Below are 27,777 nucleotides of genomic sequence, written 5' to 3' on the forward strand. Positions count from 1 at the left end.
TGCAGATGTAAATAGTTAGGTTAAAATGAGGTCATTAGGGTGGGCTCCTAATCCAACAAGACTGGTGTCCTTATAAGAAGACAGCCAGAGCACCTGGGTGGCTCCGTGGATTAAGTGTCTGACTTCGGCCCAGGTCATGATCTCACAGTTAGTGAGTTTGAGCCCTGCATCAGGCTCTGTGCTGATGGCTCAGAACCTGGAGGCTGCTTCGGATTCTGTGTCTCCCTCTCTCTCTCTGCCCCTTTCCCACTCATGTTCTGTCTCTCTCTCCGTCAAAAATAAACGTTAAAAAAAAAAAAAGAAGAAGAAGAAGACAGCCACAGAAGAAGCCATGTCGAATTGTGCCGATGTAAGGCAAGAAACTCCAAAGACTGCCAGTCATCCACAGAGGCTAAGAGAAAGGGATGCAAGTGATTCCTCCCTAGAGCCTTCAGAGGTAGCATGGTCCTGGTGCACCTTGATTTCAGAATTTTAGCCTCCAGAATTGTGAGATAATAGGTTTCTGTTGTTTTAAGCCACCAATTTGTGGTATTTTGTTACAACTGTTCCAGGAAACCATTTATGGGAAACCATTTTTTCCCACTGTGTTTGCCATCATAGCCAACTTTGCAGCACTGAATACTCTTGGACAATTTAAAGTTAATAGATTCATAGAAATGCTAAGAGGTTGAAGGGGAACTCCAGGTCATGTGGTCCAATCTCCTATACCCTAAGCATTTCTTTTGGAAGCATTCTTGACAGATGATTATAAAACCCAACTCTGACTGGTTTAAGCAAAAAAGTAATGAATTCACATAACATAACAGTCCATGAATGGTATCAATTTTGGAAGTAGCTGGATAAAGAAATCAAAATATAGCACTAAATAAATCTCTTACCTTTCCTTCTTCAAGGCGGGCTCTAATGACCATGACCTTCATCCTGTCTGGTAGAACACAGAGATGAAGAAATGTCAGGCATTATAGAATCAACCAAATAAGAAGAAAATCCTCAGTGTCTTGGCAAAATGCATGAATTTAATAAATAGTCAATTTGGTGGGGTTACACACTCACTTTTTAAATAATCACGGCTACTTCAAGGAACAGAAAATCTACACCTAAAGCACATAGAAGTGTTAATGCCCCTAAACTGAGAAAAGAGGTGGAACTTGACAGAAAGTTCTGGGTGCTCTAGACATTGTAAGGGCGACATTGTTGGGCAGGGAGCCAACTGATATCCACTAGATAAAAACAAATTCAATTAAAGTATGCAGCTACATATATGTAGGAAAATATTTATTCCTCCTCAGCTACTTGAGAAAGTTTCATAAGAACAGTTTTCCTCCTAGGTCTGAAACAACAGAGAAGGTACAAGTTATCTACACAGATATACAAAATGACTGGAGTATCATAAATTAAGTGCAAAGCCTGAATGAGGTGATAGTTTTAAGATATGAAGAGTAGGAATTAGTAGGAAGTAAGGATGGAAAGAGGGGTCTGTGGCAGGCTGGCAAAGGCCAGGAATGCCGCTGGGAGCAGTGCTACCTTTACAGTCAGAGCCATCAAGGTTCAGACCAAGACTGGCTAAGATTGGTTCTCAAAGAGTGACTTGAGGGATATATTGAAGAAGAAAGTGATTGGAGATCACCAATGACCATTTAAAGTAAAAACGAAGACATGGATTAGGACTAAGGAGGTGCCAATGGAGCATCAACTTGGCACTCTGCAGGGTTTGATGGCAGATGAGGGAATAGTGACAAGTACCTCTGAAATGTCTTTAGTAATCAATGGGAGAAGACAGCGCCTTTAACCAAAGCAGGAGCTGATTTAAGAAATAAGAAAACAGTGAAAAAGAGATAATGAGTTCAGTTTTGGACACAACTGACTTGATGGTATTTAAATATATTCATGTTAAGATATAAAAAAAATGCAGTTAGAAATATATGTCTGAAATTCCTGAGAAATCCAGAGATTCAAATGTTAGAGTTCTTTTGCAGGCCAGCACGTAACTTGAAGTGAGAACAGTCCAAAAGGCAAACTAAACGGATCTTTAATTCCTCCTTTGCCACAAAGCATAAAAATCCTTCACTGAATTTATTTCACTGAAAATTTCCCCCAACTCAGGGTGCTCTACATTTTTGTCTTTTGTGTCATTCTTTGTTTTTAGACCCCCAACCTCCTTGGGGTAAGGACTTTGTCATTAATTTAGCACAGCTGAATATATTACATGGTGCCATGTGTATTTATAGAAGTTTGCTAAGTAATGATGATTCAGATTTGGTAATCAGCACTTGAGATGATCATATGGTTATGCAGATCAACACTTACTATGCAAAAATCATTTCCTATAGGGGCAGATGTGCTGGTCTCCCTCTGGTAAATTTTTAGATCAGTAAATTTCTTGCACTCTGAAAGTCAATTTAGGATTATGCCTTTGATTGTCGTCTTGTTGGCTAAGGGAACCAAGACTGCAGTATCTTTCTATGATGCTAAGCTGCTGAAGGTAAATAATGCTGATGGATTTAACAGCAATTAATTCTAATAATTTAAATGCGGTAAAATAATTTATTGATCTAATAGCATAGTGATTTCACTTCTCCAAGTCAAAAAAAAATAGTGGCTGAAACACTTTAAAATATTTAGTATCTAGTCGTACAAATGCAGTTCCTATGTTAAGGCATATTGAGATTCCGTTTGAAATTGGAAAAAAAGAATTTTTGTTACATTTTTTGGAATATGACAAATGTTTCCAGATTTCAGATTTTAACTTCTCTCTAAAAATAAAAGGGGGAGTGTTTCATAATCTCTTTCTTTCAAAATTCCAGAAACATCTGAACTGTTATTTTAAAAATATTGGTAAAGACTCTGAATTAATTTATTCAGACTCTATTAAATAGTTTTTCTATCAACCTAAGATAGGTGGATACTGATCCAAATGAGTAAGAAAGCGAGAGTGGTATGTAGTAGTAAAGGGGGAAAAAAAGGAAAGGTGGGAGAGAGAGAGAAATTTGGAGAAATGGAGTTTTTATTCTAGAATACTGAGATGCAACTGTGACAAAGTAAATTACGTTAGAAGCAAGTCTCAGGTAATACAATTTTCTTTTTTTTATTTTTATATATCTAGAGAGAAAGCGTGTGAATGGGGGAAAGGCACAGGGGGAGGGAGACAGAGAGCGAGAATCTGAAGCAGGCTCCATGTTCAGCATTACCCCAATGCAGGGCTCAATTCCACGACCCTGACATCAAAATCAAGACTCTGATGCCCAACCCACTAAACCACCCAGGTACCCCTGTAAGGGAATTTTCATGATTAAATTTTTCAACATGCTTTGAAGTGAGATTTTGCCATAATTTCACACCTGACCTCTCAGAAGTTAACCATTCCTGCTTATTTGTCACAATCATCAGTACCAGCTGACTAAAATCTTAGTGGTATCTATGGATATGAAGTTGATAGACAACGCTAGCCTGATTTTTTAAAACTAGTAATTAAGTGACATTATATCACTCATCCCCCAAAACAACCTCAATAATAACACAAATGTGTTCAAGTATCCAATTATATTCCAGGGTGAATGTAAAAATGACACAACAGAAAGTATTAACAGAGATGATGACAGTTCCACAGTAATAGCTCCTTCAAGCACCAAACATGATTAAATCTGAGGTTTAATGGTCTTCCCCTTCCTACTGCATCATGGGAAATGGTTGGTAGAGAGGAAGGCAGGAAACAAATATTTTGCTTGTGTATGTGTTGTACTTAAATTTCTCTTTTTAATGTTTATCTTTGGAATCAACTAGAGTAAAAACTGTAAAAAAAAATCCTTTAATACGAGAGTGGTTTTCTTCTTTCCTTTATTGTTACTGATACTGTATTATACAGAATCATGCGAAGGAACAGCTTGCTATTTATGTGTTTTTGGAGAGCATAGCTGAAAAATGTAGGTCTACCCATTCTTGATGGGGATAAGTGACTAAAAAGCAATGTGAAAATTCAGAGTATCTGCTCCCCTGTGCCAACGGTATATTGATTATAAGTTAGAAATACTCAGAAAATGAGGTTTGCTGGCATCCAGTGTGTTTATTCTCAACATCCCCCAAATTGATCAGATGGGAGATTATAAAAAAGGGACACATTTGAGATCAAAAGACAAAACCAGACAATTTGTGGGTGGTCCCACAGAGTAGAGTGAACTAATAGAGCTAGGCCACAAAACACCAGAACGGCTAGAATATACATGATGCTGAGGCAAAGAGAAAGAAATCTGGCAAGTTTTTGATTCCCCCTCCTCAAATATTCCATTCTGTTGATGAGACTGTTTCTACAGCACAGGTCAAAGGGGAGTAGGACACCTTTCTTGTGTGTGTACTTTTCTAGAGACAACTATGTAGGGCAGCATCCACAGTGAGCACTTTAAAACTTGTAAATGCATGAAACAGTTTTTTTTTTAATTTCATAAGCATTATATAAATAAAAGCAGCAAAGTCCCAATCTATTCCTTCTAGTGGCTAGAATGCTGGCATGTGATTAGATGGAAAAAAAGAACTTACACTACCTCCGAAATGAAAATTTTGAGACACAGTGAGAAAGCATTAATGACTTCTTCAAACTTTTAGATGAGCAGTTTTAAGGAATTGTTCAGAAGTCTTATAATGATAGTTGTAAACTTACACACGTCAGGGTCATTCATTGCCTGCCTTGTGTAAAAAGATAGGATCGATAACGTTGTAACAGGCTTACGTTGAAACACTCAGAAGTAATATTATATGAAAATGTACTTATTTTGTCAAAATCTAAGGAATGTGAAGTTGCAATAGACATTTGTACCAGTTTGTCTGCTGTGAATTAGACGATGTTAGATTTTATATATCATATTCTTTGCTCATTATCAGAGAGAAGAGAAGGTGAGAAGAGGTGAAAGTACTCTAGTTTTAAAACATATTTGTATTTATCTTGCCCCCCCTCAAGGCCCATTCATGGGTTACAATTGTTGGGTAAAATGTCCTTAATTCCTAACCACAATAAAGCCAGATCTGGATGTTTATTAGTAATTTGCCTTCTATGTTACAGGTTTCATTAAATAAGCATGTGTCACTCCTCCTTTTCAACTGTGAAGCTAAATATTAATAAATGAATAAGAGAATCATGTGTCCTCATATAATCTCTGCTTATAATAATCTGCTTTTTCATTTATTAACTATTGATTTTACCCCACACCTATATGGGAGTGGTAAGCACCAGAGGCAAACCATGAAGCAGATTTTCTCTCTAAAGGTCCAACTCAACTGTACCCCTCAGTGACCGTTGCTATTCCTCGATACAGGCTCAAGATTGTTGGATGTCTAGATTTTCAGAGGAGTCATTTTTTTGTTTGTTTTGATTAACTCTCAGTGTAAGAGCAAAATACGTATCTAGGATGAACTATTACTTGTTACCTCTTGCATAGAGGTGAATCGGCCAACAAGAGCTTATCAAGTTTACAAACTTGGACTTAATGATCACACGAGAATGCCATGTCAGGGATGGGGGATTTTCTTTTTTTCCACGTTTTTTTAAAATTTATTTTTGGGACAGAGAGAGACAGAGCATGAACGGGGGAGGGGCAGAGAGAGAGGGAGACACAGAATCGGAAACAGGCTCCAGGCTCCGAGCCATCAGCCCAGAGCCTGACGCGGGGCTCGAACTCACAGACCGCGAGATCGTGACCTGGCTAAAGTCGGACGCTTAACCGACTGCGCCACCCAGGCGCCCGGGGGATTTTCTTTATTAAAGAACTTGTCCTTTTTGGCTCTTGATCCATCTATTCTCACTGCACACCTTCTCCCCTCCACCCCCCTTACTCTTCCTATACCTTCCCTTCTGCCTTTCTCAGTTTCTCTACCTATCACTCCATTTTTCTTTTGTCTTCTTACCTTGCTTTCTTTCTTACAAACACAGACTATACCTCTACTCCAATCTCTGACGTAATACACACCCTTTCTCTCACATCTCTTTTCATCCATTATTCCCTCTTTATCCTGCATCCTGTTTTCCTAATGACTCCTGTTTTTCCAAAACACGTGTTCCTCTACAGGGTAAGAATCTTCCTTCTACCTCTATTTTCCTTTGAACTCCGATTCTCTCTCATCACTAAAGTTCTTGAAAAGACAGTCATGTTCATTGCTTTTATATGCACGTCATTCACATACTTATCCTTAAATGAAACAAAGGCAGCCTTTGAGGTTCTTCTCCCAAAGGTGTGTCTATCTTTTCTCTAAGTTCTTTGACTTTCATTTTGCATATGAGGATTAGTCTTCCCAATTTTCCTGGAATCAGTCTCCTGCCTTTAATTTTTGTGACATATCATTATCCTTCTACATGCATTTATTTTTTTCTTTTTTAAATTTTTTTTAATGTTTATTTATTTTTGAGACAGAGAGAAACAGAGCATGAAAGGGGGAGGGGCAGAGAGAGAGGGAGGCACAGAATCGGAAGCAGGCTCCAGGCTGTGAGCCATCAGCCCAGAGCCCGACGCGGGGCTCGAACTCATGGACCGCGAGATCGTGACCTGAGCTGAAGTTGGTCGCTTAACTGACTGAGCCACCCAGGCGCCCCTCTTCTACATACATTTAAATTTAATTTTGAAAAGTGTTTGGCATAATTTTTATGATACTTTGTGTTTTAAGTCATAAAACTAATAATACATGTTAATTAAAAGTTGAAGAATGTATGAAATCTTTGCAATAAATGGTGCTGGTACAACTGGACATTTACATGCCCAAACCTGCACTCAAAAGAGTGAGGTTGGACCCCTACACATCATACCACATACAAAAATTAAGTCAAAAGTGATAATAGGCTTGAAAGTAAGAGCTAAAACTGTAAGATTTTTAGAGAAAAGCATAGATGTAAATCCTCATGATTTTGGATGACACAATGTTTTCTTGAATAGGACACCAAAAGTAAAAGTAAAAGTAGATACATTGACCTTCACCAAATAAAAAACTTTTTTGATGCAAAGGACACCATCAAAAAGTAAAAAAACAAACAAAAAAAACAAAAACAAGAAAATCTCCCATAAAATCTGAGAACATATTTTTAAATCATATATCTGATAAGGGACTTGTATCCAGAATATATAAGGTACCCTTACAACTCAACAAGAGACAAATAACCCAGATTTAAAATTGGCAGTGAATTTGAATAGACATTTCTCCAAAGAACATATATACAAATGGCCAATAAGCAAATGAAAATATATTCAACATCATTAGTCATTAGGGAAATAAAAATAAAAACCACAATGAGATATCACTATGCATCCAGAAAGATGGCTAGAATAAAAAAGACAAAAACAAGTGTTGACGAAAAAGTAGAGAAATTAAAATCCTCAAACATTGTTGGGAGGATTATAAAATAATGCAGCCACCTTGAAAAACAGTTTGGCAGTTGTTTGAAATGTTAAAAATAGTTACCATGCAATCAAGCAATTCTACTCTTAGGTATATACCCAAGAGAATGAAAGTGTATGTTCACACAAAACTGGTTCACAAATGTTCATAGAACATTACTCTTAAGCTAAAAAGTGCAAATAACCCAAATGCTTAATGGATAAACAAAATGTGATATATCCATACAACTGAGTATTATTTATCAATAAAAAAGAATGAGGTACTGATATATGCCACACCACATAAAAACCTTAAAGATATTATAATAAGGTAAAGAAGTCAGTCACAAAAGGACACATATCATGTTATTCCATTTATATAAAATTTCTATAATGGGTAAATTCATCATTGTTCCATTATTAATAGAATTGACAATTAGTAGTTCCTAGCTAATATGAGGACTAGAAAATAGGAAGGCATTGCTAAGGGGATTTTTTTTTTTAGATTACTGAAAATGCTCTAAAATTAGATAATGGTGATGGTTGTGCACATTTGTGAACATACTAAAAACCACTAAAATGTGTATTTTTAAAGTGTGAATGTGTCGGCTTATGAACTGTATTTCTAAAGCTATTAGCAAAAAATGCAGGAGAATCCAAAGAAGAAAATAAAAATCTCCATGAACTCAATATCCATAGATGATGGCTCTGAACTTCGAGAAACAGTACAGACGCTAGAGTCACCCAGACCTGCAATAAAATCCTATCCTTTTCATTTACTAATGCATTTGTGGCTAAGTGATTTAATTTTTCGGACTTACTCTTTATTTTATCTGTAAATGAATGCATTAGTAAGGATAAAATAAACTTGTCACAAATAAACTCTGAAACGTAATAAATAAGGTTTTTTATTCGGGGCGCACATAATGGTCTACGAAGTTTGGGTTCATGTTAATGGCAGCTCTTTTCAGTGCTTTGGGGACCCAGGCTTCTTCCAGGTTTTGACTGCTAATTTCTAGGGCAGAGATTGATAAACTTCTTTTGTAAAGGGCCATATAGTAAATATGCTCACCTTTACAAGCCAGACCTCTGTTGAAACTCCACTCCCCGTTGTAGCACAGAACAGCCATAGGCGCTATGTAAGTGAACTGGCATGGCTACATTCCAACCAAACTCTTTACAGAACATGCAGGAGAGATGGTCTGGTCAATGGACCATAGTTTGCCAACCCCAGCTCCAGAGTCTTGTATCTATCTAGCACAACAGCAAAGAAGGTGTGGAGGAACCTGCCTCTTTGAGGCTCAGCTTACAAGTTATACGCATTATTCTGCTCAAGTCTCTCAGTGACAACAAGTCAATACCATATAAGATCATATCTACCTGAAAGAGAAAACAGGAAATGCTACTGACTAAGCATTCACTTTCTAGCTTCAACTATTACTTTTCAAGGGAAGTGGATCTGGTGAAGTTACTCATCTTTAATACACCTTATGGTGCCCTTGTGAAGATTAGTAATAGCATCTATAAAGTGCCTTGAACATAAAAAGCATATCACTATATACTCCAGTTTTTATCATTCTGATCATGCACATTGTTAACACAACTCTAATCTCCTTTGGGCACAATTCCTGTCTTCTTAATAGTGTTTTAGTTATTATTCTCTTTCCTTAAAATGTGTTCTACTGTTATTATCCACAGACCCTTTCTCTACTCTGTTCTTCACTCAATTCTAAAAATCTCTTAACTTTCAGTGTGCAAAGATAGCACTATTTTCTATATTCTATGGCCTTCCAAGTTCAAGACTTCTGAATCTTTTCTGGCTTGCCTTTGCATAGTTATTGATTTCCTGTATCCACCATTTTTTTACTATAACTTGTATGCCTTTCTTTTTGTTCCTGTTTCCAATTTCTATTGTCATGTGTCTTCGCTTCTCAGGGCTTCTGTAACAAAGTACCACAAACTGGGTTGCTTAAAATAAGAGAAATTTACATCTCACAGTTCTGGAGGCTAGAAGTCCAAAATCATGGTGTTGGCTGGGCCACACTCCCTCAGAAGCCCTTGGGAGAATCCCTCCCTAACTCTTCCTAGCTGCTGGTCATTTGTTGACAATCTTTAGGGTTTCTTGGCTTGGTGCAATGCTAATCTCTACCTTTGTAGTCACATGTTACTGCATGTTAGTGTTCACATGACCATCTTCTTAAAAGGACATCCTTTATATTGGGTTACCAGCCCATTCTACTCCAGTATGACCTCATTTTAATTAATTACATCTGCAGTGACCCTATTTCCGAATAAGACCACATTCTGAGGTACTGGGGTTAGAACTTCAATGTATCTTTTTGGAGGGAACATAATTCAACTCATAATATGGTGGCTCAAGCATGTATTTGCTGGACCACTACTGTAAACTTTTACTTGTTTTGTTTGCTTCTTTTTTAAATGCTCCATTATTTTCTTATTTCAATACACTTTTCAAGGTCAGAAAACCTCTTCTAACATGGCATGAGTATAACGGACTAGGCTTTGAATCAGAAGCTCAGTAGCATTTGGTAAATAACTTAATTCCCTAAATATCAGATATTTCCTCTGTTAAACAGAAATAACAGTACCTGCTTCGTGGCATTGTCATGAGGATTAAATGAGGTCATGCAGGGGACCACACCCACCATACAGAATGCCTGATATGCAGTCAAGGGTTTCCTCAATAGTGTCCCTGAATTCATAACTTTAATTATACAATTCTATTACTCCAAAGTGTTAACATCATAGACTTGTTGTATTTCTTTAAATGTCCAATGGAGATTAGCATTGCCTTGCCCCTAAGTGACACTCAATAATCATTTACTTTATGAATTTTTGAAGGCAATGCATTTAATTTAAGAAGCTACTACACAACTCCAAATAAGAGAAAAAAGTGCGAGGAAATTAGGTCAAAGACAGAAATAAGAAAATAAGTATATAGGGCAAGGTTGAACTCATTAGTATTCTTCTTTAGGAATCATACCAACAATGTTTAGCTTATATAAAAAATATGTACACTATTTCAAAGTTGGCTGTTGAAGGTAAAAAAATCTGTTTTGTATTTTAAAGTAAGCAAAAAGTCCCTTTAAATAACAACATGGCATTGAGACCTCAGCATTTTCTTGTTTTTACCCCAATAGCAATCTGCTTTCATGCATACTCCACACATAGTACCGATTCCTCCACATTCTTTTTCTCAGAAAAACCTCATGGAAGGCTAAGTAGTATTGGTCTCCTATCTTTTATCTTCTAATGTATGAAATCTGAAAACAAATTATTAAATTTCAGAGCTTAAAGAAGACTTAATGATAATTCCATATCCTTTATGGAGAAGAAATATTACCTGGAATAATTATTTCATTGAGATCATGCTGCTATTTGGTGCCCAAACTGAGATGAGAAACCAGGACGCCTGTCAAGTGCTCATTCTTTTTTCCCATAGAGCCTTGCAGTCCAACTGAAGACAATCAAGAGGAAATCCATGGGTGATCCCGGGGATGAGAACTCTGCGGAAGCCCTCCTACTCTGACATCGTGGTTGTGTAGTGGACATCTCGCAGACTCATCCTGCACAAAAAACATCAACAATGCTTTAGCAAAATAAGGAATCTGTACATATATTAAGGCTGGCATTAACGAATTATAAACAGCTAACTCAGAAAAAAAATGGGAAAAGAGTGATTAAAATCTTTCTCTCTTTCATACTCTGTATACAGTGTTTCTCAAACTTTACCATGCGTGTAAATCACCTGAGGATTTTGTTAATGAAGACTGTGATTGAGTAGATCCAGGACAGAGCCTGAGAGTCCCCATTACTAACAAGCTCCTAGGTGATGTTGATGTCTATGATCCATGGACATACCTGGGACAGTATACTCAAGAATGCAGGTAGATTATAACTACCTCTCTGGTGTCTGGGGAGTGGCAGCCTGATCTGTAGAAACCGCAATGACAATAGCACTTGCTATCTCTTGCCCTGCTTTGGTACTTAGCTCTATTGTACTTTAACGTTATATCCATTTTTTTTTTTTTTTTTTACACAGCTAGGAAAAAGCTTTTTATAGGAAGGGATCATGACTCAATTTTTTGCCTCTCCAGGGCCTATCAAATGTTGGTCACTTAGAAATGTTTATGTTTGATTACAATGTTAAAGAAAAAATATATTTGGAAGAAAACCTGTACTGAAACAGGGAAGTTTTTTTTTAAATACTCTTTTCTTGGCAATAATGTGAATCATTTTGTAATCTAGCCATATTATATGTGCTATGACATTAGAATTATGTCATATTGGAAAAAGAAGAGCCACGTCATGTCATAAAATATGTGATTTGCCTTATCATATACATTAATCTATGGTGTAATAGTGTTTTACTTATTTTGAAAGAGAAATACATAGTAATTCCATTTAAAATTTCATTCCTACCTGAAACTGGAAATGGTAAATCATGACTGATTATATGTAAAAAGTGTTTTGAATATGACAATGTTACAGAAAAGAAAATCAACTAAAAGTCAAACTATATCTAATAATTAACAATATTCTGGAAATTTATATTTAAAAAACAAAAAAACTGGTCTAACTCTTCAATACATCCAATGGTCAGTGTTTTGGTTTATAATTCCAATAATTGTTCCCTGTAACTTTCAATGTATGAAATTACACAACTTTGCTTAAAATGGCTGATATTTCCAATTCAAGTAAATATACTTGAATATATTTCAAGTAAACGTTTTAAATTAGTTTATTTTAATTCCAGTATAGTCAACATACAATAAAATATTAGTTTCAAGTGTACCATATAGTGTTTCAACATTACCTACCGCTTAAGATAAGTGTATTCTTTTTTGAGGAAATTTATTACCACACACAACTGGAGCTAGAGTGTATTCAAGGTGCCATATGACAGGGGTTCAATGACACTATCAAGAACTCATATTTGTTTTTTCAACCTACCTTCTATATCATGGGCCTCACTCAAAGGTTGGTTCTCTCATAGTGACACTATGGTAGCCAGAGGTGTCTGAGGGTTATTTATTGAATTCCGTAAGAACAGAGCATGTGAAAGATAAAACTCCATTCCTCTCAAAGTCCAGGACAGAGGTCATTTACTTCTACTGACTGGAAAGCCTGAGTCAAAGGCTTCTCCTGGTTAATGACAGTTGAGAGGGAGATGCCAGGCATTTGAATAGTCTAATTAGAATTCCCTCTGGAGGGGCGCCTGGGTGGCTCAGTTGGTTAAGCGGCCAACTTCGGCTCAGGTCATGATCTCGCTGTCCGTGAGTTGAGCCCCGCGTCGGGCTCTGTGCTGACAGCTCAGAGCCTGGAGCCTGTTTCAGATTCTGTGTCTCCCTCTCTCTGACCCTCCCCTGTTCATGCTCTGTCTCTCTCTGTCTCAAAAACAAATAAACGTTAAAAAAAAAAAATTAAAAAAAAAAAAAAGAATTCCCTCTGGAAATGAGGATTTGTGTATGTCTCTGGGGGGAAAAATCAGAGCTCAGTTTGGAAAGAAAGCAATATGGGATTATTCCTAGACACACTCATTTCATAAAATCTGGCTTCTTTTACAAGATTCAGGGTTATGTAGCAATACATTTGTCCTGCCTTTTATTTTCACCGTCTTCTGACAATTAGTTGAAAGTGGTCAATAAAAACATAATGCATAGCAAATAGGTGCCAAGAGTGGAGGCTAGGGACTAGTTTTGCAAGTGATCATTGAATTGATACATGTAGTTGTGTTATAAGAATTCTGCTATGATAATCTTCTAACACAGGAAAAGAAGACTTATCAAAACCCCCCTACATTTAACATATACCATATGTTTCATTTATTAGCTCCAAAGGAAAATAAACAAGCAACATTTATTGTGTATCAACAAAGAAGAACACAGAAATTGGCAGTCTAAGGTGTCCATCTACATTTGAGTTATAGAGAAGATGACAAAAAGGACCCCAATTTTTTTCATTTACAAGAATGGAATGAATGAGAGGTATTTCCTAGAATAGCGTGGCATCTGAATGCCCACCAAGGATGTGAGGTCACTGGAAAAAACTCTGTCCTTGTAGTTTTTCTTTGGCACAGGAAAAACCGGGTGACAAAATTATACTCAGTTTATATGGGAACTATACTATCTTATTTGGGTGACTTTAACAATATTTTTTACTTCTGACTTGATATGCCACACTTGTGAGCCCATGTAAGAATGAGTCACGTCCTAACACATTTCTCTTGTAACTTGTGGTTAGAGAGCTATCCTGAGTGATAGACAAAGGTAGGGGAGAAAGACTTTTTCATACACACTGAGGATTCAATCTGCAAAAGAAGATGACCCTCAAAAACGAAATACTATTTTCGGGTGACAGTCAGAAAGGTTAATGTCAGGAGTGACAGACACATGGCAGGGACATCAGCTAGCAGCATCAGTACCTTTGTCCTTGATCATAAAGTAACAATCAGTAGGTAAGGACTAAAGAATGCTGGATCCTGACAACTAATTTTACATATAACTATAAAGAGGGTAAGATAAAGGTCAAAATGTTCTATCAAAAGAAAACAATCTGTACAGACTGGTGACTAAGGTAACAAGTACTGAGGTTCAGAATAAAAGATCTCTGGAAATATTCCTCTAGCATGCCTAGCAACATGCTCTGCCTTTGTATTGACTGTTTCATTGTTTACTTTCTCCCTTAGCTTTCCATGAACAGCAGAGGCATACAGGGTGTAGAGCCTTTAAGAAGCAAGAGAGTGGTGGGGGTTGGGGGCTTGGTGCAACACTTAGTAAAAATTCTAACCTAGTCCCTTGGTACCAGGAGTCAAGCTGAACTGTGAGAAACAAGTGAAGTCAACCCCATCTTAGACTTTTGTGATGCTACACGACAGAATGAAAATCCTCCTCTCTTGTCCCCCACAACATTAACTTTTCTCCTTGTAGTCTTATCAAGAGAGACTGAGCACAAGATAGAAAAGCCAATAGGGTGGGTGTCCTTATTCTTCTGTTACCATTTTTTCTTAGTAGTCTCAATTGGAATAAGTCTTCCCAGCATAATCTTAAGGAAAAATATGTATCCACATAAACAGAATGAAACTAAGGTAGAGAAGCTTGAAGGGAACTGAAAGCACAAGTTAAGAGGGAAACTGAAGACAGTTAATTCTGTCTGTTTTGGGGTAATTTCCATAATAACAGATAAAGTAGAAAATGATTTTTGGAGCACCTCTTCTGTAACCTGCTTTGGAACCTGTTTTTCTCCTAATTCTTTGCCCTAGGTAGCTTTCCTCATAATTACCTATGCATTCCTGCTCCTGTCAGCCAGTGCTTGCTGTCTTCCTGAAAAAAGGTCACTCTACAATGCACTAAGTTTAATAGATAATAATAAGAGCAGTTGAATTTGTTATAAGCTTGCTATTTGCTGGAGAGTTTTAAAAGTGTTTTACATTATTAACCCATTTAATCTTCACAACAGTATTTTGGAATATGTAACTCCATTTTACAGACGAGAAAACCATGGCAAAAGACAGATTAAGAAACATACTTAGCAAAAGGGAAAAAAAGAGAGGGAGACAAGTCAAGAAACAGACTCTTAACTCTAGAGAAGTCTTAATTCCAGAGGGGAGGTAGGTAGGGATATGGATGAAATAGGAAATGGGGATTAAGGACTGTGCTGCTGTGATGAACACTGGGTGATGTATGAAGTGCTGAATCACTAAGGTACACCTGAAGCTAACATAAACTGTATGTTAAACTAACTGGAATTGAAATAAAAATTTAAAAAAAGAAATATGCTTAAATCCTATAGTACTAAGATTCCATCCCAAATAGATTGGCTTTAAAACCTGTCCTAGCAGCCACCATCATTTATAACCCAAGGCCATTTGTATATAATATTGCCAGTGAAATGTTTCCTATTTTGAGTGTTGTGGTTTTTTTTTTTTTATGTCATATTTGCTCCTTCTAAAAAAAAGAGAATATCGTTTTATCCTATTCTTCATTTAGAGTTTTGGATGATTCTCAAAAATAAGGCAACCCATTATCTTAGTTTCTTCAAGGCTCTAGAAGATTGATAGGGAGAATTATTGCACAGATAATTACCAATTTCAACTTAAGAAGTTTTTGTACTTGCCATAAATATCAATTAGTTTATTAATCTTTTAACACTTCAGTGCATTGTAAAAGTGCAAAACAAAAATCTAAGTTGAAGAAAAAGAAGAGATCCCTGGTGGCCTTATTACAAGTGTATGTTCTTGGGTAAATCACGAGGAGTTCAATTCTACCATTTGTAAATAATGGGATAAGAGTAGCCAATATTTAATGACACTACCAGAATCAACATTTGACAAGTTTGTACATTACTAAAAAATTGTGAAATTCTAGAAATAGCTTCCTTATTTAGGACATTTAAAACCAGACTGGCCATCGTATAGCAGAAAAGTTGTCTGTCAATAAGAAAAAAAAAGCCTCTATTAAGGCGTTTCAAAACATCTCCTTATTTCTAAGGATACTATATAATATTCGTTCATATCTATGGAAAGTGCACCACTTCTGAGAAATCCTGATTTCTTGATACTCTGCTAAATATTTTTAAAAGCAAATTATTATTTGAAGGAAAATAAATAACAACTTTTTCCAGCAGGCCAAAGAAGCCACAATCACACTAGGGTTTATGATGACATCAACTTTTCCTAGACACTAAAGCAAGACATTGCTCCTAGCACTCTACCATCTGCCGCAGATATTTTAAAATTCTAAAGCACTAACAATGATGCAATTTGCTACATTTTGAGCTGCATTTTACAACTCTCTCTTTGCTGAATTACTATTGATGACATTAAAACCCTTTACAAATCAAGACAACACATGTGCTTGCTATTGCCACCAAAGAGCTGTCAGCAACGTTCTTTCTAGGGGTGTACCTGCCAGTTCCTTTGGGGTCAGCAAGGTTTAATCGCTTTTTACAGAATGAGACTCAAGACACCTCATTTTCTATGTTACTTATTGCTCATGAGGGAAAATGCCCAGGGAGAGGACAACATTCACTTGAAGAAGGAATAAATGGGAAGCAAAGTGAGCAATTAATTACATTTGTTTTCATCTTCTCATACATAAGAAGGAGTATTCTCCAGATTTCTGGAAACAAAAAAGTTACGAAAAAAAAGTTACACAGCATAGGACGATCAAGGAGCCAAAACATTTCTTCATGAGCACTGACATAAAACTTAGACTATTACAGAAAATAAGTTGCCTGACAGAAGAAAAAAATATTTCAAGACTTAAGACTTAAATGTTTGATAAATATTTAAAAGTTTTCTTTGCTCTTGAAAGTTTAGCAAGTGGGATAGCTTCATAGATAGGTAGGTCTTAAAAACTCCAACTTCAAATTATTTTCAGCCAGCGATAACGTGTTATTTGGATTTCTGCAAAAATGTTCGCTCAGAGGGACAGAAGAATCTAAAGTGCCAACAATTACGAAAGAAGTTTCAACTCAACACCTGATGGACTGTGGTTATCAGTTTCAAACTTCAGAAATTATTAGCAGCTGTTACTTTCTAAAAGCATCTAAGATATTCAAACATTTGCCCTGGAAAAATGACACCTGTCAGAAAAAAATAACAGGATGAAATATGTCTTCATTCATTTTAAAGGATCTGTTTTATAAAAGATCTTCATCTAACCAAAAACAATCATCATTGGCATTTGTGGTTACCTTCCTAGCCCTTTCCTTCCCTTTATATTAGACTCTTTTTAAAAGAGCTTTTTACATTCAAATTCCTCATATTTCTAGCATGTTTTATTACTGAAATAACTTTAACTGTTTTGATAAAGGTTATAAAACCTACATCTACAATAGTCCTGGACTAGTAGCTAAATGCTTCTTTATTAGACTGAAAATATACTTGAGTTTTGATATTAATAATAATTTATGGGTACTTAAATTCCCCTTTTATTTTTTGTAAACATTGTTTCACAGAAAAGGTAAGATATGTTGAGAAATATTTTCTGCTTTTGATTTTCAGGATAAGAAAAAAAAAAAAATAAACAGTTTACATGACCTAACGTCCTTGCTCCCTAGGTCCTGCTGCATAAAGTGAGGGAAAAGTAGGTGATTTAACAAGCAGGGCTGAGGGCTGAGTCACCACACTTGGAAGTTGCAAACTGTCATCTTATTTTTATTACTGAACACTTAATGAAAGAGTGGCGAGGTTACAAGCAGGTGGCCAGGCAAGATGCGAATGAATCACTTGGAGAAAAGGCATAAACACAGTTTGCCATAAGAGCAAGAAATTTGAAAAAGACCATCTATCACAAGATCCCATACAAGTCCTCACCCAGAAAATATCCTTTCCCCAGAGACCTTGGCCCCATATACTAACAGTAGAAATGGTAACAGCAATAATATCCGCTGTGCATGTAATACACACTAGTTCCCAAGATAGACACTTCGCATGTATTATTTCTGACCACTAAACTGGTCCTACAAAATGAACATCATTACTTGTGCTTATAAATCAGAAATGGGAAGCTCAGACAAGCAGAGAGGTGTATGATCCTAACCCTAAAAAGGATGGAGCCGCATGGCTTACCTGTGTTTGACCTCAGGACTGCCTAATATCAAAGTCCACCCTCTCATCAACATACTTTGCTGCATCTTTGGTTGTATACAAAGTTGTTTCTGGAAACAGTGGAACAGTAAAAGGAGATCTAAGGATTTAAATTTGAGGGGCGCCTGAGTGGCTCAGTTGGTTGAGCGCCGACTTCAGCTCAGGTCACGATCTCAGTCTCTGAGTCCGAGCCCTGCATTGGGCTTTGTGCTGTCGGCTCACAGCCAGGAGCCTGGAGCCTGCTTTGGATTCTGTGTATGTGTCTCTCTCTGCTCCTCTCCTGCTCGCACTCTGTCTCTCTCTCTCAAAAATAAATAATGAAACATGAAAGGAAGGAAGGAAGGAAGGAAGGAAGGAAGGAAGGAAGGAAGGAAGGAAGATTTAAATTTGAGTCATTACAACTCAGGGTTTTATCTATCTACTCAGAAAAGAAATTGGGAAACAAGTGTAACAGGCATATGAAATATAAATTTAATACACAGACTCACTAAATTAGAAATTTCAATGTCATATCAAATCCTGTAGCACTTATTTTAATTTTTTAAAGTGTTTGTTTATGTCTATTTTTTGAGAAAGAGCGAGTGAGCGAGCAGGGAGGGGTTGAGGGAGAGAGAGAGAATCCCAGACAGGTTCCACCCACAGAGCCCGATGAGGGGCTTAACCTCACACACTATGAGATCAAGACCTGAGCCAAAATCAAGAGTCCGATGCTCAACCAGCTGAGCCACCCAGGCACACTTGTGCATTTATTTTAAATATATCACCTAAGATATGGGATGGTCTTAATAAATCATATGAATCCCCCTCCTTTTCTTTTACTTCCTCACTTTATAAATGCTGAATCAGGCAGAAAATAAACTTAATTTAGTGTTTTGATCAGGATTTGGGTTAGAACCAAACCATTCACACAGTCCTGAGGGTAAGAACAAAGTTCAGATGAAGGGAATGAAACAAGGCAGGCCTTTCCATCCAGCATAGAACCTGTAATTCTAATTTATTAGCCCTGACCTGCCCCTGACCACACAGGAGAAGCTAGTCTCTGACTCCTGGGACTCTTCTTCCCTAGTCCTGATGCCCAGAAGGAAATGCTTCTAGCTTCTCCTAACTTGTCATATGTAATGCATTAGTAGTAATAACCATGCAATCACTGCTAGTTCAAAATGTGGTCCTGAACATTTTCATCAACATACAACTGTACTTTTAAATGATTCTCAAAGTTTTACTGAGCTATGATTTCCAGCTTATAATCAAGGAAGGCCAAATTTGGACTTCAAGAAATATTCTAATTACTTGGAAAATTCATGAACTCCCTAGAAACATGACTACAGAGTGACAATCTGAGGGAGAATCCTTTAACAGAATAAAGGGTCCATAATTATAAACAGAGAGACCCCCCTCAAAGCAGTGCACACTGAAATGAAGGTGGCTTTCTCTGCAAATAGTGCTTGATAACCAGGAAAGGGAATTTTAAGTTGGAGAACCCGTTAGCTTTCATTCTGTTTTATTTTAACCTTGTATTTCTTTGTAATTACACTATAAACGGTTCATCACAGAAATCTGTTAATATGCTGCAGATGGTGAGGGGATCGTACAGGGCTTTGTTCTTCAGCATCTTGGTCATGTACCTCATCCAAATAGGTCCCAATGTTACATTTAAGAAGAGGTATTTATGTTCTAGCTACTTTTCTATTGTTCACAAAAGAAAAAGTATCATTCTTCAGAACCAAACACAAGAAACTCAACACCTGGGTTCTCTTTGACTTCCCCTGAAACTGTATTTGACTGTATAAAACATATTTACTAAACTTTAAGTGTTTAAAAATGTCAAAAAAAAAGACATTGTTACCATTTCTGGAAAATTGCATAAAGCTTCATGAATTAGTCTTTACAAAATAATTTGAACATCTCAGTTTCATAGATCTTCTAAATATTATAATATCATTTCAATATGTACTTTTTAATCTTTTAGTTTTATTCAAAATTAATGTCTCCCCCCTAATATTAGTAAAAACTATCAGAGTAAGCTGAGTAACAGATTTCAGCATTATCAGTAAGGCAGTTTCTGTATGCCTTGCCAATATCTTTGTAGGTCTCCTTGTTAATCATTTTACTTTATTATTTATTCCACATATATTTCCATGAAGAGTTCTTAACTTGATGAAAATCTGATTTCTTGATCCACAATCAAATCTTACTATGGCCAGCTGCTATGTCTTCATAACTGTGAAAATATTATATCTCTTTGCAAGTTGGCTCTAATACAAGGAAGGTTACTAAACTAACCCAATTAAATTGAGCATATCTGCAAGTTTAGATGATTATTGCTGTTGTCTGTGAGGGCTGGGATCCAACGTGATGGATTGCTGGCTACCCTAGTGAATTCTAAAGGGGAAAAATATCCCATTCTGGATTAGCTTGAATTGGCTTACATAAAGGTTTTATGATGCAAATTGGAGATATTGGACTTAGTAACAACCTACACTATCTGTTATATTCTTCCGTCTCATAGTCATAGGAAGCTTTCTTGAGTGTGACGCTCCATCCTCATTAATAAGCTCTGTGTTGTACATCTTTGTCTGATATGAAGCTGCCATACCTTGTCACCAATTATAGACTCTGAAAAGACCCATCTCATTATAGTACTTAAATTGCTTGTTCCTGAAGGTGATGCTTGGTGTGTCTCTTCTGCCTCTTGCCAACAGGAAAATCACCCTTGAAGTGAATAGATGTCAGTCAAAAGCTACAAAAGAAAAGCAAAAAGAATTAATAAAAAAAAAACCTGGCTAGAATATTTATCAGCTTATGGCACATAAAAAAAAAAGATTAGAAAAATAAAATGCAAGGCCAAAAGACACACTTTTCAACCCTTTAATCGTATGGAATACATCTGTCCATGCATTTGGGACCAAGCAGATATTTTTTTAATGCAAATCACACATGTGGACTATTCACCATTCTGTCACTGTCACACCAAGGGAAGGAGGTAATATTTGCAAACACTTTTTCTCTGTTTCTCATTGCATCACTAAGTGACAGGAAACTGAGCCCCACGTGAGAGAATTCTTATCCTTGGATGGCATCGCTCTGTATAGCAAACCTGGTACAAAGGGGGTTTTAGATAAATTGTGACTGAGCAGTAAATTGAGACATCAATTCATAGGAATTGCTAAGCCAACTGGGCAAGAAAAGGCATAGCAGAAAACTCTTCTGTTAAAGGAAAGCTAACCTATCAGTCTTGAGGATATGCAAAACGCATTTGAAATGTATTGAAAGGACATCTATTCCCAGATATGATAAAATTCTATTTATTCCATTTCAAAACAGAAAATTTCTTCACAAATTTCCCTTACTAATAAACCTCATTATAATCATGTGGAGGGAAAAATGTTTGCACTCCTTTGCTTTTGGAATGTACAAGTCTGTTTACAAGCTATCCAATCAAGACCATTTTAATGATGGGGACTCTCCAAAGGCAATCTCGTTCAAATATCTGTCCCACACTGTGCCCAGAACTGAGTCAGCCAAGGGCAAAATGAACAGGCTCACAAACGTCCTCAGAAACTAGCATGCAGGTCCTAGCTCAGCCCCTGGAACGCAAATATATCCCAGTCCTTTACAATATGTATCAAAAGTATGTGCAGGTCTTTTGATGTTGTTCAAAATGTTAAGCCTTTTTTGGAAATTAAATGTTCAATATTAACACCATTAGACTTCTCTTTAACGAGAAGGTCAATAAATTATGCCCATTTATTTAAAAAGCCCCCTTAGTCTAGTTAACTATACTCTCAAATGCAGCGAGAACATGTTCTCATATAATATCCATTTGTGTATACAGATGTACCCACATACAAGCTTTCAGAAGAAACGGAGAAAAAACAATCACATCAGATAGAGAACATTCATATTGAAAACACACTTGGTACAAGACATTTGTACAGGATATAATTCATATTTCTAGTTCCAGATTTGGTATTATTGCCACCATTTCCTCATAGGAGTTTGTGCAATCTAAGAGTACATGATCTGAATCTGAGAGATAGAGCAAACTTTACTGTTCACTCCTGGAAAAAAGAGCAATGGAATTCTGGCATAATCATTCCATTCAAAACAGCCTTCCATTAGTTGGTATTTAGGAGCATTTTGGCCTTTTTTTAGCAGATCTGAGAACTTAGAACATTATTATTATCACTATCTTTTTACTAGTCTTTACTAGCCTTTACTAGTTCTACAAAGGTTATAGTAAACTGTAAAGGATCAAACATTTATAAGTTCTTATTACAACCCAGTTCCTCAAGGAGAAGTTAAGATGCATATAAAGGCATTTTGGCATTTAATTAAATAAATGAATATTATTTTTCAACTATACTGTGTAGGTATTTTTTAAAAGAAACTTCATTAAGTCGAAATCCAAAACACATGTTGGATTGAAGTTGAACTCACATTTCCCCAGTTATCAAATAAACATGAAAGTATAAGTGCTAACTATGATGAAGGCGAAAAACCTCAACACACTTTATCTTTATTTAGTACAGAATAAATAAACTCTTTCTTTGAAGAAGGATACTGTCTCACTTCTGATAATGGGGCAATTTTTTAAGTCGGATTACAGGGAAAGGACTTTTTCTTGAACACATCTTTTCATATGTGATGTTGGTAGCAATATATGATAACTGAAGACTATTTACATCACTACCACTTTATTCTCTATGTATATCAGTTTGACCATAAGCATGCACAAAAAAGCCGTGTTCCCTTGTCTGAAAAAAATGCCAACTCAAAAATGCAAATAAGAAATGGCATTAGACACAAACAGCGATTTGTTTTTCAAGAAAAACAGTCATATAAGGAACTGAGTTTGCTTTACTGCACACGACTTAGGAGGCTACATACATTCTCCATGGCCAAAACTTACACTTGAGTTTGTGCAAGAAACAATTAGTGATAATGTTTTTCTCATCATACCTAGCTCCTATTAATAAACTTTTGTTTCGAAGGTGAATGTGGACACTCTCATTTCCTTTGCTTCTCTTAAAACCAGTGACCTCCATCTTCCTCTTAGGTTCCCAGTTTCTCCCTGGTCCTCCCTTAACAGAACACATGCTGTTACTGTAACTGTCTTCACTAGTCCTTCATATTCCACTATGTGCTGCCTTCCGTCCCTTGCACTTTTCAGAAATGTATTCTTCCACTGTGAGACGTTTATCTTCACTGTAAAAAGATTCTGCTATTGATGTTTGCAAATATTAATAATGAAATGTGTCACTATTAGATACCTAATACCATAAAATACCCAGAATCTAATGTCATTCAGGGTGGTTTCATTTTCTGCTTAGGTCCTGAAATCAGAATTACTTTGTTTTCCAAACATAGGAATGTATTTTTAAATAGTTTGGTAGAGTTCAGTAATTATCTAAAAGATAGCTCATTTTAATGCTAACACTTTTTAGAGCTATCATCTTTGGTTCTGCAGTTTGGCATTAAACTATCTTAGGGTATACTATTCAGACAGACAACAAGATGAATCACCTCCTAACTAAGTTCCTGCAGGGGAAAAACGGCACTACAGTGCATTGGCATCCCTGGGTGAACTTGAACTTCTAAGCTCCACAATGTGGGGCCCTAAACATCTTTAATAACGTGGTTATTAGTATTCATGGGAGTAACAAATGATATTTTTAGAGTGCTGATTATTACATTTTAATATTAAAGAGAACTGCAAACATAAGCACATGGGTGTCTCCCTGAAATAGTGAACATTCATAAAGAACAATTACTAAAAGGCTCTGTTTGCCACAATCTGGCTGTCTTGATCTGTTTCAAACAGTGAGTCATATTAGATAAATAAAAACAGAAGACATCTTTGCTCTCCTCACACAGGTAAAAACCAGCCTGTATGGAAAATGTTCATAAAACATTTTCATTCTGAGGACTTACAAGAATACAATCTTCCTCTCACTGCACGTATAAAGTACCATCTAATAAATCAGGTATACTAGCTCCAAAACCAGTTTGGGTTTTTGATTCTTTGATTACATAACTGGTAACGAGAGATTCAAATATTACATGTAAAGTAAAAAATAGAACACTGTATTTGAGAAACAATTTTTCTCTTATCCTTTAATATTACTAAACAGAACTCAAACTGAGTTGCCATCACTTTAATTTCTGTTATACGCTTCTAATGGCCAAAATATAAATGAAATGAACTAGCAGCTTTTAAGTCCCTATTCAGAACTATTTTTAATTGAGATGGTGACTCCTTGCTGAGAATTCAAAACCATCTTCCTTTTTTAAAAGAAAAAAAGTAATTTTCTCTCAAAGGGATATCTGCCTCTGAATGCTTTCATAATTCTGTGTAGATTTATTTTTTGCTATGGCGTACTCATATTTACTTAAAAAGCAATCAGTAAAAGCAAACTGTTTATTTTTATTTCCCTCAAAAATATATAAAGGGATTTAATTTCCAAGTATATACGTATTAATGATCAAAAATTTTTAATTCTACAAAGTAGACCAGAGTTTAAAATTACCCTTTTGCTTTACTAGGTAAGTAGACAAATTTTCAAAATTATTTTACTATCAACAGAGCATTCAACTCAACCTTTGCTGGAGTACAAGAAGAATCATATAGCTGATGTATAAAATGTATAAAATATTATGCAATGTTCTTAACATGAGGAAAGTTATAAGAAATCAAATACTTGGGGGTGCATTCTGCATTCTTATTTTTGCTTTTAAGGAAGAGATTATCCTTGGTTTCTGTCAAGAATAGCATTTATAAAACTTCTGTTCTTAAGGTTAGTTCTTATATTATTTCTGCCTTTCATTTCTACAGCTCCCCCTTTTTGAATCAACGTAACTAAAAAGACACTCAAAGTTTTCTAAAGTGTGGCAGCAACCCATTTCCACAACCTCAATTATATCTAGATTCAGGTTCCAGCCTCACAGGAAGTAAATAAGAAGGTCTTGGGAAGAACGAAGAAAAACTCATAAAGATCATGAGTTTTGCAGAGGAAGCATGTCCAACTCTCAAATAACAATCAAATGCCCTGGTATTTAATGTAGAGTTAAGTGTATTCACTTAACAAATTGGTCCACCTGGTTCTCTTGGAAACATTGATTTCTTACCAAATGATAGTGAATGCTTGATAAGAAATGTAAGAAGGATTAATATTTGACCTACTGTGAAATGACACTTTACAATGGGAAAAAAAAAAAAAAAAAAAAAAAAATATATATATATATATATATATATATATAAATAAAATGGGCATCAAAATCACTATTTACCTATAGTCATTTACTTTAGAAGCAAACCTAACCTCAGTAGCCTTGGATCATTAATGTATTGGAATTCATACAAAAACTATTGGACATAATCATGAGCCCAGATAATTAAGAAAGTATTAAATGTTACTCTTACAATCTACTTAACAAGGCAAAAAATAGTCATAACATTTTAGATGAGCATCTACAGAAAGTAAATAATTTCAGATATTAGCCTTTAAATGGATATTTTAAGTATTAGGAATGTTCTTTTTGGTTGAAAATATCAATTTTTCAACATACTAAATATGAAACAATTTTATCTTATAGACAGCTTAATGTAAATAAAAGAATGGCATAAACTAAACCCTGCAAATGTGAAGTCATGAACTAGGAAACTATCCTTCTCTTTTTATATTAAGAGTAGTTTATAATATATTGACTATATCAGGTGATATGAGAATAAAAGAATATACGTGTTACAACAAAGGAGCCAAGAATATTCAATGGGGAAAAGATGGTCTCTTTAATAAATGGTGCTGAGAAAAATGACAGCCTACTGCAAAAGACAACCTGGGCCACTATCTTTCACCATACACAGAAAATAAGTCAAAACAAATCACAGACAGATATGTTGCTTGACATAGATCCTGGTGATGACTTTTTAAATATGATACCAAAAGCAAGAAAAGCAAATAAAGGAGTGGGACTATAGGAAACTAAAAAGCTTCTGCATGGCAAAAAACAAAGCCTCACCCCCAAAACACAAAACAAAACAAAACAAAAAACAGAATGAAGCATCAACCTACGGAATGAAAGAAAATGTTTGGTTTTTTAAAATTATTTATTTATCTTAGAAAAAGAGAAACAGTGAGGGAGAATGGGGGAGGGGCAGAGAGAGAGAGAGAAAGAGAGAGAGAGAAGCCCAAGCAGGTTCTGTGCTGACAGTACAGAGCCTGATGCAGAGCTTAGTCTCACAAACCATGAGATCAGGACCTGAACCGAAATCAAGAGTCAGATGCTTAACCAACTGAGTCACCCAGGCACCCTGTGAATGGAAGAAAATATCTGTAAATTATGTATCTGATAAGTGACTAATATCCAAAATATATACAGAACTCAAACAATGCAACAGCGGAAAACCATGTGATTACAACATAGGCCAAAGACTCAAAGTAGTTACACACATAGCCAACAAGTACGTGAAAAGATGCTCTACATGATTAATCATCAGAGAAATTCAAATAAAAACCACAAGGAGACATGACCTCACACCTGTAAAACGGTTATTATCAAAAAGACTGGAAGTAAACCAGTGTTGGCAAGAATGTAGAGAAAAGCAAACTGTTAAGCCCTGTTGGTGGGAATATAAATTTTAACAGCCACTATGGAAGAGGACATGGAGGTTCATCAAAAAATTAAAAATAAAACTGTAATATAATCCAGCAGTTCTTTTTCTGGGTAATTTTTTAATGTTTATTTATTTCTGACAGGGAGAGAGAGAGAGAAAGAGTGCGAGTGGGAAAGGGTCAGAGAGAGAGGGAGACAGTATCCAAAGCAGGCTCCAGGCTCTGAGCTGTCAGCACAGAGCCCCACATGGGGCTCAAACTCACGAACCACGAGATCATGACCTGAGCTGAAGTCAGACGCTTAACCAATTGAGTCACCCAGGCGCCCCTCTACTTCTGGGTATTTATTCAAGAAAATGAAAACATTAATTTGAAAAGACATATGCATGCCCACGTTCACTGCAGCATTATTTACAACAGCCAAGATATGGAAACAACCTAAGTGTCCATCAAATAATGAGTACACACACACACACACACACACACACACACACACTAAAATACTATTTAGCCACAAAAAAAGAATGAAATCTTGCCACTTGCGAAAACATGGATGGACCTTGTGGGTATTATGCAAAGCTAATTAATTATATATATGTACTATAAGTATAAAATATACAATATATACTTTAATATAGTATAGTATATAATATACAACATAGTAAATATGTAATAATATGTATAATAATACAGTAATATAGTGTACATATATGTATATGTATTAAATAAGCTCATAAAGAGAACAGCTCTGGGTGGTTGCCAGAGGTATGGGGTGTGGAGTGGGAGAAATGGGTGAATTTTTTTTTTTAGTTTAAATAAGTTGAATTTAAAAAATGAAAAAAATATATATATAAAGAACAAAGACATGTCTATATGGTGAAGTTAACCAAAAGATAGACTTGATTCCTTTTTGTATTAAATTAAATCAGTATGCAGGTTCTGTGCTGACAGCTCAGAGCCTGGAGGCTGCTTCATATTCTGTGTCTCCCTGTTTCTCTCAGCCCCTCTCCTACTTGTGCTCTGTCTCACTCTTTCTCTCAAAAATAAACATTAAAAAAATTTTTTTAAAAGGGGGTGCCTGGGTAGGTCTGTCAGCTAAGCATCTGGCTTCGGCTCAGGTCATGATCTCGTGGTTTGTGAGTTTGAGCCCTTCGTCAGGCTCCGTGCTGACAGTGCAGTGCCTGGAGCCTGCTTCATATTC

General features: G+C 36.1%; 1 long non-coding RNA gene across 2 annotated transcripts in view; it reads right to left on the reverse strand.

Moving 5' to 3' along the window:
• Positions 1–878: 878 nt before the first annotated feature.
• The window catches only part of LOC122222569, a 271,962-nt gene continuing 245,063 nt past the window's right edge, over positions 879–27,777 (reverse strand). The window contains exons 5-8 of one of the 2 annotated variants that reach the window (XR_006203796.1): positions 20,558–20,701; positions 10,714–10,936; positions 8,422–8,729; positions 879–925 (exon numbers count right to left, since the gene is read on the reverse strand). This is a non-coding gene — a long non-coding RNA (uncharacterized LOC122222569). Of the gene's footprint in view, positions 926–8,288; positions 8,730–10,713; positions 10,937–20,557; positions 20,702–27,777 lie in introns of those variants that run through there. The other variant, XR_006203795.1, reaches the window with a different exon arrangement.

Source organism: Panthera leo, chromosome A1, assembly GCF_018350215.1.
Source record: "Panthera leo isolate Ple1 chromosome A1, P.leo_Ple1_pat1.1, whole genome shotgun sequence".
Classification (NCBI taxonomy): Eukaryota; Metazoa; Chordata; class Mammalia; order Carnivora; family Felidae; genus Panthera; species Panthera leo.